We start from the raw sequence: 18,547 nt of genomic DNA, 5'->3' as shown, positions 1-18,547 counted from the left end.
GTAAAATCCCTTCTTATCGAACCTATACACCCTAGAATCAACCTGTATGCCAAAATTGAGCTTCTTACGTTGAGTGGTTTGAGCAGGATCGTGATTAATCAGTGAGTCAGTCACTTAAGGAGATTTTATATTAGTATAGATTAGTATAGATATTATACTTTAACAAGAGGAAAACCTTTTTTATTAACTACGAAACTAAGTTACTACTAACTAAGAAAAAATGCATTATTCATAGAAATGTTTACTTATTTTAAAATGGTTAATACCGTTTAAAATTTTCCAAATTTCCATACCGTCTTAATTAAAAACATATGAAAATATATTTTTTTATATAAGTTTACTTAAATAGTCCTTGTTATACTTTCTAGTCTATTTAGTCTTTCTTTTTTAGATATTCCTTTAATATTATTGACGTTTTTTGATTGAAGTGTGTTTATCTATTAATTAGTTCGCAAGTTTTCTGTTAACATTTTAATTTTTTATTAACATTTATAATTTTTATTATTAGTTTATTTTAAACAGTATAGATTTTAGGTCCCTTTTAAAAGGAAGAGTTATTGTTTTCTTTATCTAAAATTATTGGGAAAGCTTGATTCAGCTTATATCGTTGGATAACGACTATTTGGCATTTGAACAAACAATTGTTTCCACTAAATACGCTCTAGGGATTATTACTTTTTTCGTCATAGTGAAAAGGAAAGAAAATGAGTAAGAATTAGATGAATTAAAAGTATAAAAATCTCGAAAATCTTATGTTATTAAGATGAATGAATATCTTAATGAGAAGGTGTTATTATAAGCATGAATAAATAAGCGTTTTGAATTGGAACCTTGAAATCCATTGAAATTGTGTAATTATTCAATAATGTGAAACATTTTTATGACAATACAAACGCTTTATATGCTAAGCAATTTGCAGAAGACAATGATTCTCTGCTATTATAATCCGGAAATCATTTCGCTAACCATATGCTTGCTTTTACTGAGTTAAAATGTATACCCTGTCGGCAACATAAAGTCTTGGGTCGGTATTTACCTGTCTAGAAGGCAATCGCAACGGCGATCTTGTAAGTTGGAGAGAAGAAAATTAGAAGTGTTTATTACATAACCACTTAATCCGGTGCTTTATTTCATGGGCATGGTATAAAAAAATATTACCTCTTCTCTCTTTATTCAGTACATTTTATTGTACTCCTTTTACTTTCCCTACAAAGTACAAAGTTATTTTTTTATGCAGAGTGAAATCAAAATTTGCACACATCTTTGCATATATCTCAATCTAAATTTGCACAAATACGTCTACTAGATAAAAAATGTAATGTCATATGCTAGTCTCTTGTAGAAGATATTGACAGGAGACAGGAGTGAACTAAATTTTCACGAATTTATTGTAGATTTATAATGGAAATACTAATATTTCATTTAATTTTTGTCGTGTTAACTTAATATTTTATTTGTTTCGCCGCAATTTTAATATTGTAAAACAACATTTAAATAAAAATATTTATTTATCTAAATAGAGGGACCAACGAGCCGCCACCTCAAGGAAGGCAATGGCAAACCACCTTGCGTATATTTGCATTGTACAGCCTCCAGGGTTCGGAAAACTACATGTTACTTTTAAAAACTACATAAACTACATTACATGTAGTTAATGTAGTTGATGTAGAGGGTGTAGTTTATGTAACCTATGTATGTAACTTTCAAATATCAAAGGTTTGAGGTGAGGTTATAATAAGTTGAAGCTTTAAAAACACATAATGTATTTAAGAAAACAGAAGAAATATGACTTTAAATATAATATTTACATCATATTATCTCTATTACACCTCATACAAATGAAAATTATTCATAATATCAATACATAGTTTATTAACGTAGTTTTCATGTAGTTAATGAACGGGAAAAGACGTAGTTTTTAAAGGAAAACTACACATAGTTAATCAGGTAAATTACGTCTTAATTAACTACTTCCGAACCCTGACAGCCTCTCAAATAGTGCCGTTCGGATTCGGTAATAAACTGTAGGTCCCGTGTACTTGTGAAACACTGATGACACACATCACAAGTACATGCGAGAGATAGCCGACGCTCTATACCTATATACTATGGCACTGTAAGAAAAAGAAGCTATACAGGGTGCTAACAAATTCGAGGTATGAGCATTGGTATGTCGGAAACCGTAACAGATACGAAGATGGTTAAATTGGTGCAAAGTTGCCGCCTTGGGATGTCCGCCAAGATGTCATCAAAAAAGTTGTAAACCAAACCACCAAACCAAACATTTCAAGGATTGCTGAGTTTTTTTGGAAAAACGGATTTTTTTGAAAATCAATATTGCATCTAGGTGAACATCCCAAAGCGCAATTTTGCCCCAATTTAACCATGTTAGTATCTATTACGGTTACCGAGATGCCAATGCTCGTACCCCGAATTTGTAGCGCCCTGTATAGATATTTAATTTCTGGAGGTCATTGTTTGGCTTTTATCAAAGAGTTAACATCCACCAAAGAAACATTATAATATCTAATAGATATAACAGAAAGGGACCACCCAGCACAGAAGATTTGATAGGTATACAATCCGTTTTCCGGAGTTATAAAAGCCGGAAACCAATTTTCAGGGACGTGTCTTTCACAAATAATTTCTTTACAGATAAAAAGTAAAGGAACATCTTTAAGATAATATTATTATATGGGATGATACTAGCTGAGCTTGCTTTGGGAATTTCTAGAAAACTACAATGTTTCTTAATGGAATCTCGCGATTAAAAATATTTTCAGTGATGTGCTACCGGAAATACCGATAGTTAGCAAGTTATACAAAAAATCATCGTTATGCAGTTATACATATATCAAATGGATACTTCTATTTATTACATCAGATTTAAATGTTCTATAAGTTTTGATGAATTATTGATATCAAACAATCTGTATCTACTAATGATTATCTGATTTTCGGAAAAGAGAAGATATTTGAAACTTTTACAGAGAAAAACTGTCTGTCAAATAATAATTCCATAGTCTAAAAATGTAAACAAGTTTCCTAACGCTAAAAGCCTAAAGGGATTTTCCATAAGTGGTCCCATACGAGGGTTTCTAGCAGACAGGAACTTAAACTTCGGTCTTTGATACAGAATTGTGGGGAAGCATGGACACTGAAAGTAACAAAAAAATTCAATTACCTTCGAAATGTAGACCCTATGATGAATGCTGAGAGTGTACCTGTGCCGTATGAGAAATAAAGACACTTTTAGAAGAACTGGTCTGGAAGAAGGTGACCTCTTCGAAATCACCTAGAAGGGAAAATAGTCTCTCTGTGACACATACTACGTGGAGAACGCTATCACTTTCAGCGTCTAATTCTCCAGGCTAAAATCGAAGGAGATAAAAGGGGAATGGTTGAGAAATATTGGTTATTGGATACGGGACTTTCAAGCACTCCAAGACGGTGCAATTAATAGAACCACCTCATGAGAAAGAAACAGATCAACGCCTACGCAGGAATCTGCACGGAATTTTAAGAAGAAGGTACCATTCTGGGCTGTAAATACTATTATCGAGATATCTCATTGAGAGGTACTGGTCTGCAAAAAATTTTGTTGTATAAAAGTTTCCGATATACTTCTAATTCAGGCTCAGCCAGAAACACACTGTGTACTCGTAAACAAAATGCTAGCTCTCGGTCTGTCTGAAATAAAAGGTTTCTTGTTAACTTCATAAGATTATTACATAAGATATCCCAGAAGCCAACCTTTTATTTTTGTTTACTTACATCTGTAAGTTTAAATTAAATCTTCAAGTTTGATATATTAATTATTTAATTTTGAAACAATTAAAAACGTACATATTTGACTTATAAGTTAGTTTATGAAAAATTTGTGTTTGGCATTGAAACAAAAAAAAAATTATTAAACACTTTCAAAAACAACCTTTACACCATTAATCTATTAATTTATATGTCAAGATAGTTTCTCCTTTGTAGATACTGTTTTTCAGACCACAAGGAGATCTGAAAGGATCGTAATAGACAGTGGAGTAGGCAATGCCATGTCATAAAGTCATATTTTGAGTTAATTCTTTTTAATTTGGGATAAATATTTTCTTAAACAATTGCATGATTTTATTTAATTTTTCTACATATTTTCTACTGCTGAAATTATTCATTTTGGTGGCATAATAATCTCAAGACCACAGTTCCATTTTTTACCAAAAAAGTTGACACAAAAAAGTATAGTTTTAGTACTTTTAATCTCTGATCCGTTAGTGTACCGCAAGAAAGAATTACAAAAACATTATTACAAAATTTTGGGTTGCAGATGTGATCTTCTTGCTAAGTTAACCGATTTATAGCTGTTTTCGAGGCTGTTTTATTACATAACTGTACGCTTGTCATCTAGGAAATTGTAAAGGTGCTATTGTTTGTTTTTTAAATTATTCATTCATTAGATACGTATCGTATCGGTACAATATGCCACTCTCAAGTATCATGATAGTCGCTGATGATGAGTGAAAGAGGAAAAATTACAAAAATATTTTTAGTTTCAAATCAGACTTTAGAAGCCTACTTTCTTACTTCAAGATTATGTTGAACATTTTCACTTATTTTTGAATAGAAATGCTTTATAAACAGGGTGCAAAAAAATTATGATTTAAAAAAAAAAATTAAAAAATCGATTTTTTTTTATTTTAATCGGATTTTTTTGATTTTAAAATCAATTTTCTATTTAAAGTCCTATACTAAAGGGCTAAATCTTTGTAACTCTGCCTGATATTGACAATATTAACATATCTACGGCGCGTGTCGTTTTTCCACATCGGTCACCGATATATTTCATTCTGTAAACTTTGCTGATGCCTCTATTTCCGCAAAAAAACATCGGTCCTTATATCAAAGGGATTTTTTGGAAATAGAGTCATGACTGTCTTAGGTCGAAAATAAAATTAGTAGCATCTAATGTTCAAAGTGCAAAGTACTTATTGCAGAACAAAATGTTGGTAGAAATTTGGAATGAACTAGAAGATTAGGGAGTTAACTTGATCAACATTCACCTGTCTCAAAAAAGGTATAAAACAACCTTGATTCCAGCTTATCTTTTGACATTGATTAGTCCTCGGAAATAAAAATATAACCTGACATCAGAAGAAACTAGTTCTGCACTAGAATTTGCAAATGAAATATCTTCAAATACCGGATTTCTGGCAATTCACAATTTCAAAATAAATCTCTGCCATTTAGAAGTGTAATGGATTTACACGAAATAATTTCAAAAAACGGTCCAACATTTTAACAGATGAAATGAGGCATGTGTGTTATATGTTATATCTTTTACAATTATTTTTCGATCTATTAAAGTATTTAAACGTTACAACAGCAAGTGTAACTTTGTACTTATTTGATGAATATACATACCTACCATACCACATAGCCTACCATACCATACCAATTTCACTCTAAATGAGTTATTGACCTAAATAGAAAATATTTTCATGGTGTCCGTCTGTCCGTCTGTAACACGATAACTCAAAAACCGCTAAACCGATTTTAACCAAATTTGGCACAAAAATACTGTGGCACCCGAGAATCTGGCCATTACTTTTTGGTCGGGGAGGGGGATTGGTAAGGGGGTATGGGAGGGGGTTAAAAATTTAAAAAAATCGGAACTACAAAATTACAGTAGCTAGCGAAACGCGGTTTTCAATTTAAGATTAGGAATAATATTTGCAACAAAATTTGTAATAACATCAAAATCAGTCAAAGCCGCAGTTTTTGAGATATTCCCTGTTTCCGTAGTCCGTTTTTGAGAAAATCCGTGTGGAGAACTCCAAAGTTGCATTGGACGCGACCCCAGGTGGCGGATAGGGGAAATAACCGCGGCCCAAAATTGGAAAAATTACTTTACTTCGAAACTTAAAGAACTGACTACCAACTTTTGCCAATTTTTTTTATTTGAATTAGGAATACTTTCTTATAGCTTTATAGCTATTATAATTTTATTTTTATAATTTTTACAGTTGTCTCTCGATTTATCATAAGTTTTTAAACAAGTTGATTTTTTTTATTTAAATCCACGATTAAAATAAAAAAAATCCGTTGATTTAAATCAAGTTGATTTAAATCATTGCACCCTGTTTATAAAGTCTATAAAAAATAAAAACCATTATACCTACGTGTTGAGCATTGATATGGCTTTTTAACAAAAGTTAACAAAATCTATAAAATCTGAACGTGTAGTGTGAAAAGATCGCTATCGATTTGGTCTTAAGATCCGATACTGTGCGATTTGGCATGCAGATCAAATCGTTGCGTGTAGGGCCCCTTTAATTTTAATTTACATATTTCAAGTCTCGAACTGCTGACTTTTAGTACTTTTTTTTCTAATAAAAGAAACTATTAAAATTGCCATAAATAGATGTAGTCACAAACATTCTGAATTTTATTTGCATATATTTTAAACAAGACACATACTTAAAGGACGAACAATACAAGTCATGCTTTCAGATTGTGGATACCATGCGTGATCTATAAACTCTTTGCCAAGTTAAACGACCTTTAGCCGTTTTATTATATAACTGTAGGCTTGCCATCTGACAATAATAGTTGGATAAGTAACTTGGTTTAAAATTCTTCTTCGTCAAGAAATAATATCGATCAATATTCCAATATACACAAGAAATGTTAAAAACTTAAAATATATAATTTTTTAATTTAGTATATCTACATACCGAATATTTTTGAAGAGTCGCTCACCCCTATAACGTTTTTATTGTTTCAGATAAAAAAAAACGAAATTTGATATTATAGGACATAAATCAGGACTGATTGACGTATTCGACGAGTTTTGGTCACTTCCTGTTTCACCGGAAATGACTACAACTTTTTATTTTAACAGATGCCCCGGTACTTCCAATAATTCAAAAATATTTCATTTAAACTCGCCGTATTCAATACTTTCAATAATTTTTGAATTGAAATTTTGTTTATTTTATCAGAGGCTGGCTTATTTTTGAAATAAAAATATTAAAATATCCTTCACACCATTAACTTTAAATGCTAAGATAAGTTTTCTACCGCATCATCCTCGATAAACTTTTAATTACGAATTGCCGAATTTCAATATTTTACTAATATAAAATCTCAAGGTCTCCAGTTCTGCTATTTACTGATGCCATAAATAGGTCCAGTCATAATCGTTCTAAAACTGATTTGTGTATTTTTTTCTCTAATCGTTAAATAATCACATTATTTTCATTAATACAAGTCATGCTTTTTGATTGTAGACGTCATCTATTCATTTTTTGCTAAGTTGACTAACCTTTATTTGTTTTATTATATAACTGCAATGAAGGCTTATGATCTAGCCAATAATTAAAGTGACTTTAATTATAATCAAAATACATTTCTTCTTCTTAATTCTGTATAGACATACTTATTCAAATGCATAACTTAATTTTAGATTACAAGGCGACTAGATTTTTTTGAAAATATATGCACACATAGATTTGATTTTTAACACATAAGTATTTAAATTTCATTTTTGTATTACATTTTAAGCTCCGCGCGCACTGCATCGGATCGAGCCGGCGAGAAACGGCGAAGGGATGACTCGACTATCGTAGATAGGTAGAGGTAGGAATCTGACCTCTACAGGCCGAAATGTTTTAGTGGACGCCGGCGCCGTCTATATGTACGATGGTCGCAGTCGCTTTTGCTGGTCGGTCCGATCCGATGCAGTGCGCGCGGAACCTTATACGTATACCTCTATTACATTTTATTAGTACCTTACTAACTTGTATGCATTAAGTAGTATTTTTTGCTTAAGTATTGCGATGATTACGCACTACACGCACATCCTTCCGCTTTCACAATCATGATAATCAGTGATGACAGTGATGTTGAGAGTAGGGCAAGCAAAATTCTTATAACTTACACCATACTCACATGTATGTAATGATAATATTCGTTTGTTGTGATAATTACGCATTCTAAAATATTGATTTGGTAGATTGATCAACAAGATTGTTGAACATCGGTTTGGAAAAATAAATAGTAGGCAACAAACCAAGAGAAAAATGACTAGGTTCAGAAGAAGATAGCAACATGTTCTTTTCTAATTGTCAATATGAGTTTCGTATTGACGCAAATATTGATTCATTGTCAAACATAAAATATAGGATTTCTTTTCATTTCAATATAAACTTTGCCAATTTTATGATTTGAGGAAGGTTTTGACTGTATCTCTTCTGGGATATTGCTTGAAAACTGATATTCTATAACTTCGGTAGAAATAACCTGAGGTAGTGATCGTTTGCAGATAGTTAGAGTTGACGGTGTTTCGTCAGCAGAGAGGGAAATAGATACAGGACTACCACAAATATCAATTTTAGGACCAGTACTTTTTAATATACATAAATGATCTACCATGGAATGAGTCGATTGGAAGTACCCTCATTGCTGCCTGCACAATAGATGCTCTAGTATATAGTAATCTCATTGAAGCTAAAATTGAAAGGGAGACACGTACGTTTGCGAACTTATGAGCGGTTTGTTTCAAACAAACTGGTTTCAAATGAAGCCTAAACAAAACTATAATATTTGAGTTGGCAATGATGAACTTGGCCCACATGGAATTCCCATGTGGGCAGAACAGAAGAGATATTGGAACTTGTAAGCAGAATATTTTTACCTAGACAACAATTGCCGGTTGTGTTTCCACAAAAACGTTACTTTTTCTTTATCTCAGTCAGTCATGGCCCACCGTTTTTGCAATTCAGAGAAGAACCGTTAGAATACTTGTCGCAATGGACTAGCGGAATGCTGCAGGGCTCTTTTGAATTTTCTTATTTTTTTATCCTTGTGAGGTTCATTTTGTTTGTCTCTTTAATTTAAATGTATTCCTTTTTTAATTACTACTGATTGTCAGGACTATTTTAATTATTGTTTAATTTGATTATTATTACTATCTTGTGACCTGAGTAAACACCAATAGAATTATAATAGAATTTATGTTAATCCTTTAAGTGCATCAAGAAGAATTCCTTTAATCCATGTTATTTCCCTTATTGTAATAGGTCTTTTACCGTTTGTCATGTTTATTGCGGTCTTCTTCTTATTCCTCTTTTTGAGATATTTACTTCCTATATTTGTTTTATTTATCTTTCATTTGTCATCTATAGAAACTGACGCTACCACGATTTGTCTGCCTACTTATATATTCTAACCTGATTGTATCCCTAGGTTTAGCTTATCTTTGCATTTCTTATTTTGTCTTTTCTCGTAACTTGTTTCACTCTTCCAAGATATTTCATTTTGACTGCTTGTAGTATATAATATTATACCTAGGCTGCTTTGAAAATATTTACTATAGCTGTTTTGTTCATCACAAATGAATATGAAATTAAACACTCTAAAAACTAAATATCTACCTATTGGTGCAGAATTATCTAGAAGAAATAGAAGCTTGCCATCCCTATATCTATCTAGGAGTAATATTTGATACAATAGGTAAAGATGATAACGAGATTAAAAACGAATAACACAAGCTAGAAGAGCAATTGGCTGTCCGAATGAGGTATTTTGAAGTAAGGAAATAGGAAAAAAGAGATGATTAATATATATCAGACCCTTATAAAAAGCAGTCTACACTACGGTGCACAGGCATGGAAAATAACGGAAGCCAACCGAAGAAAACTGGGAGCAGTAGAAATGGATGCCTACAGAAGAACTTTAGGAATTTCCCGAAGAAACAGAGTTCTAAATGAAGAAATCCGACAGAGGATAGGAATTGAATGATCTTTGGCAACCGACCTCGAATGCAAACAACTTTTATAGTTCTCTGGACATGTACAAATGATGGAAGATACCAACTTCTACAACGAGTTATACAATGGATATTTTAAGACCGAAGAAAGCGTGAAAGACACAAGAAGACTTGGAAGGAGGATATCAAAAGCGATGAGTGCCAGAAATTTAAGTGAAGGTCAATGGAATAATTAATCGAATGACATGGATGTTAGGTATCGGACAACGTCGCAAGACGTTCTAAACCAATACAGTATTATTGGTTTCCTTTTTGTTGAAACAATAAATATATTATTATACAAGAACACTAATTTATCAGTTTTAGTTTTTTTTACTGTACCATTTACGATAAATATTTCAAAAATACTAATTATATGTATATCGATGTTCCTCAAATTATTGCATTATTTTTTTAAGTTTAACAAATGTTACACATTTCACATTGTTGATTAAAATTCCAATATGTTACCATGATAGGATCTCAAGGTCTTCAGTTCCGTTATTTACTATATATTACTAAATTGTAATAAATAGGTTTGGTATAAAAAGAATGAAAATTATTTGTAGACTTTAAACTTTTAAACCCAACGACCATTAATGAATTGCTGTTATTACAGGCAATACAGAACAAAACCACAAGTCATTCTTTTATGTTGTAGATCCGGTCTATTCATTTTTTTCAAAGTGGAGCAACTACTAGTTGTTCTACGACTACAATATAACTGTATGCTTGCTATTTAAGTATTGTTATGCTACATTTTTTAAAAATCCATTCATCAGAAAATATCAAAATAGCACGCCAGTATTCAATAATTATTATGAATGTAACATTGTGCGAAAAGTAATATTTATAAATCCTTTTCTTGGTGCAAAAATTTTGCTCATTCCGAGAAGCGGCTTTCGAAGCGAGAAGATTTCCTTCCATCTGGCATCCATCATCCATGTTTTCTTTGAGTATATCTTTACCATTGTGTTCCATGTTTTGTTGATGTTCTCCACATTTTCCTCTTTTATATATAATAGTTTGTTTTGTTTCGCTTGTGTTTGTTATCCGCTATAAATGGCCCCACCAAGTGAATTGTATTGTTTCTACTAAATTCCAGCGTACACTGTACGTAGACCTAGGGGGTATCTTCATATTTTTAGCCGACCATACCAACAGGTGTGGTAGGCTATTAAGATCGGCAAAAAAATTTTCTTTTAATTTCACTCAAAATGAGTTATTTGGGTCATAAATGACCTAAATACAATATATTTTCATGGTGTCTGTCTGTCTGTCCGTCTGTAACACGATAACTCAAAAACCGCTAAACCGATTTTAACCAAATTTGGCACAAAAATACTGTGGCACCCGAGAATCTGGCCATTAGTTTTTGGTGGGGGTGGGGGGTTGGCAAGGGGGTATGGGAGGGGTTAAAAATTTTAAAAAATCGTAACTTCAAAATTACAGTAGCTAGCGAAACGCGGTTTTCAATTTAAGATTAGGAATAATATTTGCAACAAAATTTGTAACAACATCAAAATCAGTCAAAGTCGCAGTTTTTGAGATAAAAAAAATTGGAAAAATTCCTTTACTTTGAAACTAAAAGAACTGCCTACCAACTTTTTATTAACATATTTTAGTATGGGCGGCTATACGTGCCTCCCGGCGCCAATTTTTTTAGTTCTTATTTTGCCCTTTTTAGTGATTTCCCTGACTCGTCTAAAAAGTTTTTCGATTCGATTAATTTTATTTTACTGCTTTATCATCACTAACCCGGGCCTCAAACGTGATAACTGGTCTATAGATTGTCTTTAAAACATTTAAAGGGTAAGTCACAAAACTGACTTTTACAGAGAAAACTCATTTAATATTGCCAAATATTATATTAAAGATACCAAATCTTCCTTCAAAGTCGAAGATGCTGTTGAGACCAAAAATTTGGACATTGTTTGTTATAGGTATTCAATAATTACATTTTATCAAGTGTTTGGGACTTGGTATTCTCAGCAGATTAAGTTGATTACTTGAAAATTCCTATAAAATGGACATGGTTGGTTTCCCCTTCCCCCTTCATTTATTCTTGTTATTAAATGTTAATTAATATTTCATTATTTATTTTTGTTTATTAATAACAATAAAATCTATTATATTTTCTGGACACTGATTTATTCTTGAAATAAAATTGTTGTTTAATAATTACAAACCTTTAAAATAACCTTAAAAATAAAACAAAAATTAAGATAGGTTTCCTACTGTATTTGCAATAAACAGTTAAGGAAATGCAAATTATATATCGACGTTCTTCAAAGTATTGCATAATGTTACAAATTTGACACTGCTAACTCAAATATTATACTAGTATAACATCTCAAGGTCGCCGATTCCGTTATTTACTATATTAAATTGCCATAAATAAGTTTAGTCAGATAAAAAAAATTAAATTGATCTGTACACTTTAAACTCTGATCGTTAAATAATAGCAAGAAATATGGAACAAAAAACACAAGTCACGCTTTCAAGTTGTAGATCCGAACTATACATTTTTTGCCAAGTTGAGCGACCACTAGTTGGTTTATTACATAACTGTACGCTAGCTATTTAGGTATTGTTATGTTTTTTTTTTGTCATTTTTTAAACCCATTCATCATGACAAAACACCACGCCACTGAGCGCAATAAATGCTTTTTTTCATTAATTTTTTATACACAACATGTAAATTGAAATAAATTAACTTACCTACCTTTAAATTTAATGATAGTAGATTTATTTGAAAAATATATCACAAAAACACGTACTAAATAACTTGTAACTAGCACCGCACTCGCGCGTGTATATTAATTAATAATTTTCGTTTATATGTTGAGATAATCACGCGCATTATTTCGCTTCCACGATCATGCTGATGATGAGAGAAAGCAAATTATCGAAACTCCCAAATCGCGCGACAGTCAGCCGGCAACTGTTTGGTTTGGCGCACGAACTGAATCTTCTACGCACGCTAGAATTAACCCGCGTGGCTTTGCGCCAAAGCGCAACCGTATCTTCGTGAAGATTGCGCCGCTATCGCTTTGCAAAGAAGACCGATAGAGTTGTCCATCTTGAATCATTGTATTTTTTCGTGGTCGGAATTTTAATAATGGCGATTTTATTTTCGAATTTTAATATTCCCAGACTTGTTTATCAATTATTTATTTAGTGAGTTTCGCAGAGACTTATGTGTAGAAGAGTGAAAATGTTATTGTTGTAGTGAATTAGCGAATGTGATTTATGAATGATGGTTTATATTCAAACGACTATGTCATAATTCAAAGTGTGGGAGTAACAAGAATCTAATAAGTATAGAATCAATTAAATTATTCTGGGTGCCGGGCCACAGCGGCATCCAAGGCAACGAAAAAGCCGATGAGCTAGCTAAGCAAGGATCATCGGTATCCTATCTTGGTCCAGGGCCAATACTGGGAATACCCCAATGCATTAAAACTCTGGATCAGGGAAAAGCAGAATGTCCACTGGAGAAACAGACAGGGACACAGTCTTTATTCAATAACTAGCTCTAAAATCACAAAAAAAGTGCTAATGCTTAGCAGGAATAAAGTGCGGATTACAACAGGCCTTTTGACAGGACACATGGCTGTCAAGTGTTACCTGAACAAGCTCAACCTTTATCAAGGAAGTATTTGCTGCAAACTCCGCGTTAAAGATCCTGAAACAGTGGAGCATATAATATCTCTAGATCGCAAACGACACTTTTTAATTGGGAAAGCTAGGCTAGAACCGGAGGAACTATGCTTCCACCCTATCAAGGACCTGCATAAATTAGTGCATGATACAGGGATATGAGAAAGGGTGCAGATATAGAAAGAGGACAAACACAATAATAGGCCTCACAGGTCGCAGTGTTTCCGACAGACGACGGCCTTTCCGACAGAGGACGTTATTGAAAAAAAGAGAATCTTTCTTATATTAGATTCTTCCTCTAGGAGATGCAATTAGACAAGGTCGGTGTTCTAGTCAGCTGGCTGGGCCCAAAGAGCATCTCATTCTTTTGTCCCTGGCTGTAATGTCGCCAGGGAATTCCATCAAGACAATGCCGGATGGGTGGGATGGCACTACCCTGTCCGTCATACCAGGCAACCTCTACTGTCTGTAGTCATGTATCACCAGAAGAGGGTGTGGGGGGGACTTGGTTTAACCGTAAAATTCTTTTTTTTTGGGGGAATTTTCAAAGTTAAATAACTCCGTTATTTTGGACTTATTTGAAAAACGATAAAGAGAAAATATGTTTCTTTTATCGAGATCCACCCCTTAAAATACTTGCTCTTATTTCTGAGACACCCTGTATCGATTTAAGTAATTACGAAGATTACTTGGCATGGATTTAAATCATTTAAATTTTATGTTGAAATTGACTTAAGATTTAAATAATTTTGATTTTAGAAATGACTTAAAACTTAAAACTCTTAAAGTCTTTTCGAAAGTGAATTGTTGCAACTTTGATAAGAACTATAAAATACTGAAAGTTTAATTCCCATGAACGATACTTCTTTCCTCTTTTTACTATATTTTGCGAGTACCTACTACTGTAATTACAACTTCCATATTGTTTAAATGGCTACAATACCGTTTATAATATATTTTTATAAATTATAAGAAACATAACGCCTGCCACTGGTTTATGACTACTGGGTGACTATAAACCGATTTATTACTTCGCTTTTCAAACGAATAGAGTTACGACAGAAGGGTAGTAATGATAAAATAAATCTAAACCTCATTACTTTCAATACACCTAAGTCTCAAATAAAACTACTGTAAAAGTATTACATAATATTTATAATATGCATGAAAGCTTATACAGGGTCCGGCAATAGTGCGTCGGCAGCGTCGGGCATCTGGAACTCCTAGAATAAAAAACTTGGAAATTCTGTTTAAGTGCAAATCTAAAGTATATACTAGGATGTATTTAAGGAAAATATTTTAATTTCTATAGAATGGCTCAAAAAAGTGTAAGTGGATCGGGATAATTTTTTTTAAACGGAATACCCTGGATATTATTGCATTTTTGTCTTCTCTTCAGATCACTTTACATAATCCTAAGATATGAGTAAATATATTTCAATAGTTTTAGAGATATTGTTAAGTCGGAGAAGCGAGCAACTAAACCGCAACGTGTCAAGAAACCTGACGAATTCACCAGAAAGTAAAAGAAGTATTACAGAATTCTATAGAAGGTTTCAGAAACAGTTGGTAGGGGTATATAAAAACCCGCGCTCGGCTGTTGTAGTTTAAAGTTTGATAATACCGCGTTTTAAATTGTGAATTAATTGGCGAAGGTGCCATAAATTGGTGTTTTATAATCAGTATAAATTGTGTGTACAGAGTGAGAGAAAAATTTTCAGCCTTTCTTAAAAAATTATTAAAAATACAAGAAATGTCCTAAAATCAAAACTAATTTAGGTATTTACTATTACTATAAATATGGTAATCATAAATCACACAGGATGTTCAAAATTCTACGCCAAACTTTCTAAAATATAAAATAATTTCGCTTGGTTTTTTTTGAATGAAACAATCTGTATATTATTTTTTCAGTATATGGAGGAATTAAAAAATGAATATTTTTTGTATTTAGAGTATTTCAAAATTTTTAACGGTTTCGCAGATATTCGTGGTTTTATATTTCATATGGCAGTGTCCACAGTAAATTTTTATCAAACCTACCCAATGATTTTTCTCTCGTATTTTACCGTTGAAAGAACCATATGAAATAATACTGCGTGTATCTGCGAAACCATTAAACATTTTGAAATACTTTAAAATAATAATATACCTAATTTATAAAATTATTATATTGTTTTCTTTTATTAAATTATAAAATAATATTTTATAAATCTCCATCCAGTAAAAAACAATATACAGCGTGTTCCATTAAAAAAAAACAAAGAAAAATTATTTTATATTTCAGCGCACAGCGGGGCAGAGCTAAACTAAATCTCGGACAGGTTGACTAGAGGCGTCTGTATCGCCAGCTACATCTCAGACAGGTTTTGTGCCAAGAAAAAGTCGATAAGGTAGCGCATCTTCTTATTTTTCAATCAACGATAATGAGATGGTTGTAGACTGGTAAAGAAGCGTCATATAAGATTAAAAGTATTATTAGTGCTGCTTCGGTTCAATCTGATTATAGTAAGAAGAAACCTATTGTCATCTAGATAGATATAAATTGAAGATTATCGAAGTGGCATTGGTAATTGGTTGATGCAAGAAAGATATTATTAACTGATAGTAAGACTAGATTTTGTCAGGTAAAGCAAAAATTTATCACTCTTGTAGATAGGTAACAAGTTTCTTATTTATTCGATAAAGGTAATGTTCAGTTAAAGCCAGATCACATACCATGACGAACTCTTATAATAAGTTTTTTTTCAAGTATTCCCTATTAGGTATAAGAAGATAATAAGGTAAAATTATTGCTTTGGACTAAATTGTCCGGTAAAAAACGATATAGATCAGAACTGAATGCTACTGATTTTTTCTTGTTATACATTTTTGTACTCGCATTTGTATAAGTAAAACAGTCTATTTCGTAGATAAGCGAAAAAAGACTTTTCGACAATATTATCTTTGTTCTACTAATAAAGGATAACTAAAACAAGACCTGGTTTGGAATGTGGATCAGATCTAAAAGTTTCAGTAGCAAATTTACGGAAACTAGATATGAAAAAAGCATGTTCAATTCCTCCTACCATAGAAATAATGAGAATATTAAACTCGTTTAGATTACTGTGTTCATTGAAATGACCACAGTAAATCTGCATATGATGTAGGGTAGATATATATTAAAATATATTACCCCGTATTATTATATTATGACAAACACAGCGTAGAATTAAATTTCTATACAGTGTGGGCCACTGAAAACTTACAATGGCTATAACTTTTAAACCAAAAAAGATACCAAAAAAATAAAAAATACCGTTTCTATAATATCGAAGGGACATATGACGTATTTTTTGAACCACCCCGACCTACCCCTAAGACGGCACCACTACTTACTTGAAAATCTTAAATGGCAACACCCCATTTGTGGCGCCTTTTTGGAAGGCCCATGAAAAATGCTAAACGGTGATCATAAAGTTTTTAGGGTGAAATTGAAAAACTACCCCTTACACGAAAAATTAAGTGGACATAATTGGGACACAGCTAAATGAGGTATTTTTCAAACCACCCCAACCCACCCCTAGGTGCCACCCCCTCACTTCTAACCTCAAGATAGCGATACCCCACTTGTGACACCTCTTTGGAAAGCGTATAAAAAATGCTGAACGACTGTCATAAAAAAGAACGAAAAAAATGGAGCTAAAAATAAAAAAAAATGTCAAAACATAGAATGAATTATTTTTGCATTCATGTACCATTGCGAAAAAAAACTGGTACAAAAAAATTATTATAACTCTTAATGAAGGCCTCATACACCTTCAGCAAGATGGAGCCCATCCGCATTATTCTATTGCTACAAGGCGGTGGTTGGATAAATATTATCCAAGGCAATGGATTGGCAGAAGGGGTCCAATCGACTGGCCGCCAAGGTCACCTGATCTCACTCCTTTAGACTTTTTCTTGAGGGGTTACACTAAATCCATAGTCTACAAGACAAAACCAGGTTTGTTGCAAGAATTGCGGCAGAGGAGAACTGAAGCATGTCGAAATACTCCGAGAGAGACTTTCCAAAAAGTGAGAGAAGAATTTGAAAATCGTTTGTATTTTTGTATGGAACAAAACGGCTGTCATTTTGAGCAATTGTTAAAGTAAATTATCATTTTAAATTTCTTTCAAATTGTCACACCTACATTTCTTGTCACTAACCAGTAAGTTGAAGTCTGTATGACCATCGTTTAGCAATTTCAATTAGCTTTCCAAAGTAGTGTCACAAGTAGGGTATCGCTATCTTGCGATTAGAAGTGAGGGGGTGGCACCTAGGGGTGGGTTGGGGTGGTTTTAAAAATACTTCATTTGCCTCATTTAGCTGGGTCCCAATTTGTTACTTATACTGAAAAATCACCTTTTTCATTAATGTCCACCTAATTTTTCGTGTAAGGGGTAGTTTTTCAATTTCACCCTAAAACTTTATGATCATCGTTTAATATTTTTCATGGCCTTTCCAAAAAGGCGCCACAAGTGGGGTGTTGCCATTTAAGATTCTCAAGTGAGTAGGGGTGCCGCCTAAGGGGTAGATCGGGGTGGTTCAAAAAATTCGTCATATGTATTCCCCCTCGATATTATAGAAACGGTATTTTTTATTTTTTTGATATCTTTTTTGGTTTAAAAATTATAGCCATTGTAAGTTTTCAGTGGCCCACCCTGTATAAGCAGTTAAGTGGCAAGAATCCTTATATAATTTTATTAAAATATATTAATACATATTATAATCTATTGGGTGTTTTGAAGTTTTTTGACATGAGAAATTTGATTTGATGTCAATCAAAGAGGGCGCCATCTACATATTGTTTAAATGGTTTGGTTTGAAGAGTAGTAATTTTTCGTCCGTACGTTCGTTCAAGAGAGACTGCTTTATTTTTTTTTTCGCAGAAAAATTTATGATTGATTTAAAAAAATAAAAATTTTCGAAATTTATTATTTCAATCAAATAGCTATACTATCTACTCAACGTGTTTATTTTTTGTCAATAATGACATGTATTGACTAATTCCATTCTGAATATCTTGAAAACGGTTGCTCGTAGCGATTTCTATCAAGAGACAT

General features: G+C 32.6%; 1 protein-coding gene across 2 annotated transcripts in view; it reads right to left on the bottom strand.

Moving 5' to 3' along the window:
* The window catches only part of LOC115885092 (multidrug resistance-associated protein 4-like), a 166,132-nt gene extending 153,364 nt beyond the window's left edge, over positions 1–12,768 (bottom strand). Inside the window, exon 1 of one of the 2 annotated variants that reach the window (XM_030903877.1) lies at positions 12,521–12,768. The gene's annotated coding sequence lies outside the window, so the exon portion shown is untranslated. The remainder of the gene's footprint in view (positions 1–12,520) is intronic. The other variant, XM_030903876.1, reaches the window with a different exon arrangement.
* Positions 12,769–18,547: the final 5,779 nt, after the last annotated feature.

This window comes from Sitophilus oryzae, unplaced genomic scaffold (assembly GCF_002938485.1).
Source record: "Sitophilus oryzae breed Bouriz unplaced genomic scaffold, Soryzae_2.0 scaffold_371_pilon_pilon, whole genome shotgun sequence".
Lineage (NCBI taxonomy): Eukaryota > Metazoa > Arthropoda > Insecta > Coleoptera > Curculionidae > Sitophilus > Sitophilus oryzae.
The sequence above is the reverse complement of the archived record's forward strand: the minus strand, read 5'-3'. Positions and strand labels throughout refer to the sequence as shown.